Here is a 3,332-nt window from a genome sequence, read left to right as displayed (position 1 = left end):
CATGTAACGTCTTCTAAATAAGATTTAAGTGGTGCTGAACACTGTTGCTGGCCCTCTAAATTTCATCCTACATTTCTATTTTGGGTCTGGAACTATGCCAGTTGATACCAGCTGGAGATTTTGTTCATCATTCTAGTTTACCAAGTGACATGGTATGGAAGGCTTTCCCTTATTTTAATCTCTGTTCTTGAGAGTCCTGTGGATATTAATAAATATGGTTATTTAATAGCAGGCAAATAGACATCAAACTGCTTGTTCTAACAGGAATTGATAGATCTATCCTTTTTTGTTGTTGTTTGTTTACTTGGTAGGTTGCTGCTCTGACATTACAGATACTCAGAGCTCATAGAAAGTACAGCAAAGAGACCAGAAATGATGTCAGGGGTTTCATTTTAATTGAAAGCAAGTCGGAAAGACTCCAAAGGGCAGCAGCAGATGTTGAATGAATCAGAAAGAAAGATGAGAAAAGTTTCCTGCTCTTTTGACTGAAAAAAAAAAAAAATCAGTGGCTGCTGGTTTTAATGTTGGAGATAAAAAGTAAACTGGTGATAGTCTAGTTTTCTGAGATATAAAACTGCATTACTCAGATGCTGGTGATGATTTCATAGTTAAGGTTGATTTGAAAATGTTGCATGTAAACCAGAGATTCAACCTCTGCAAATGAACAATATGATGTATTAGCCCCCAAATTACAGCACTTACACTGGGATATAATTCTCATTTACACTCCGGCCTATTTACACTTCTCTGGTAGCACAGAGGGGGCTTAAAGTGGGTGTAATGTATCACACACTGCCTGCGTATAAAGTGGTCTTAGTGTAAACAAAATCAGGCCCTCTAAGGACATGATGTGCAAGTCTATTAATTACTTTGACCATGGGGTAACATTTTTAAAAACACCTAAGTCCCATTTTCAAGAGTGGTTTAGGCATCCAGAGCAAGATTTTTAAAAGAATGTAGATGCCTAAAAATGAAGATGAATATCTAGTGGGATTTTCAAAAGTGCATAGGCACCCAACTCCCATTTTGGCTTCAGGACTTTGAAAAACTGGCCCTTGGACACTTTTGAAAATGGGACTTTGGCTCCTAACTCACTTAGGTGCTTTTGAAAATTGTACTCCAAATGAATATATATTTGCTGTGTTGAATTTCCTCCTAATAGGATTCTACTATGGGAGGAATAGTGACAAACCTGATCATGATATAATGTATGCCATATAGATAGGTTGATTAAATAGACATACAAAAACACACACTCATGCAACATAAATATATATACAGTGTACAAGAGATGGGACAAAACAAAACCCAGGAGCCTAACACACACAAAACGCTGGTTGAGATTCAAATTCTACCTTGCCCCTCCAGTTACATGGTTGTGGCAACTTCTTTGCTTCTCTTTCCACCTAAAGGAGAGAGAAAGCCAAAACAAGCACAAAGACAAAGCACTCCCCTCTTCAGAGGCTGCATTTAACAGCTGCCTCATATGTTCTCACTCCATCTTCCTATTGTAAGTGAAATGAAGCTTCATCCAAAGGGTTCATCAACTCTACACTTAGAAACAATTTAGGAGCCTGGTTACATCACAGTTGCCCTTTGACCTGGTTACAGCATGGTTAACATTTGCAGAAAATCATTGTCAGGAACTTAATCTGTCATAATTTGTTTCCATAGCGACTTGCTACATTTGAGGAGTCTCTGCAAAATTTCCAGACCTGAGAGATGAGGGCTGCTTTGTGATGGTTGACGAGGGAAGGGGAAAGTTTCTTATTCACTCAGTCTTGTCGCAGTGAATCCCATGAGCTAGGGAACAAAACGGAAAACAGTGTTAGCGTTTGATTTTTCCATTAGCAGCCTCCAACCATACACTAGAGACTGTAGGCCTAAAACTTCAATTTTGTATGTAAAAATACTCAAAGAATTAGTAGCATTGATCGTAGAGGGCAATAAAGCCTTCAGTTCAGTATTTCAATGGGATTCTAGCTTGCAGGCCACAATTCTCTTTTAAAAGAAGGCAATTAATTTGTAAGCTGGTTGAAGAGGTTGTGAGATCTGAATATCAACACATTCCCTGTGTTTTGGAGTATACTTTATCTTTCAAGGAAAATAATGCTCCTCCATGATATGTGTATTGCAGTTAAAATGATGCTCGTCTCTTTTATAGTGTTTTTCCTCCACAGACTTCAAAGCACTCTGTAAAACGAGATAACATCATTATCTCAAGTTTACAGGTGGAGAGAATGAGGCACAAAAAGGGGAAGTGACTTGTTCAAGGTTAGCCAGTGGCAGGATGAGGAATAGAATGGACTCCATGTCTTGGGCCTTCACCTCTCATTCCTTTATCATTATCGTTTCACTGTTACTTTGTGCACCCCCATCCATTTGTTGTATCCACCTATTTTCTCTCATTTTATATGCAGATTGGAAGTTCTTTGGAGCCTGGACTCTCTGTCTGTAGCATGTGTAGTTTGCATAGCACAGTGGGTCCCTGCTTGGGGCCTGTGGGCATTACTGAAATACAAGCAAATAAATAGTACAACATAATTGTCCAGAAAGGCAATAGGAGCACTGTGATGCTTTTAAGTGCCATATTTAGGATGTGATGTTAAACTGTGATTCTTATTCTATTCTTTAAAGATTTGCTAGCACTTTTTGCAAGAGCAGTGGTATTTGCTCTAGTGTCTTAAATTAATTACAACTCCAGTAGTTACACTATCCACTTACAGTTTCTGCTGAAAGGGGTATTCTTCCCTTTCTCTCCTGGGCCAGAGACTCACCCAGGGTAATGAGTGTAGCTCCATAGAGCTGAAACGTCTGTGTGCTCTTACTATCTTTCACCTTGGCTTAAAATATGAGTAAAAGATGCTGATACTGGCTCCACTATTGAATCACTATGAGATTGACACTTCTGCCCAATTCCAGCCATGCCTCAGCCATTACTGGCCTGAAGAACCCACTTCACCCAACAAAGGACCATCCTTTCCTTTCAGGGAACTACAATTAAATGCAATGTAACATTTCAATCCTTAATGGTTGTGTTCATATTCTTCTTTGCTTCCATTTCTTTATTCCTTCTTTTTGCCCTCTCCTTCTCTTTCTTCACTTCTTCTCTTTCTCTTCCTCCATCTCTATCTTACATTTCCCCCCCCCTTTTTCTTCCTTTTCACCTATTGTTTTTTTTCTCTCTCTTCCTCTTCCTATTTTCTCTTCTCTTTCCCTCACCAGTCTTTCTCCCCTCCTTTCCTCCTTGATTTCCTGACAGTCTTTATCTCGCTGGGTGACAGGGTAACCAAATAGCAGATGAAATTCAATGTTGATAAATGCAAAGTAAT

The sequence above is a fragment of the Caretta caretta genome, chromosome 5 (assembly GCF_965140235.1).
Source record: "Caretta caretta isolate rCarCar2 chromosome 5, rCarCar1.hap1, whole genome shotgun sequence".
In the NCBI taxonomy this organism is placed as follows: domain Eukaryota; kingdom Metazoa; phylum Chordata; order Testudines; family Cheloniidae; genus Caretta; species Caretta caretta.
This window is presented reverse-complemented; position numbering follows the sequence as displayed.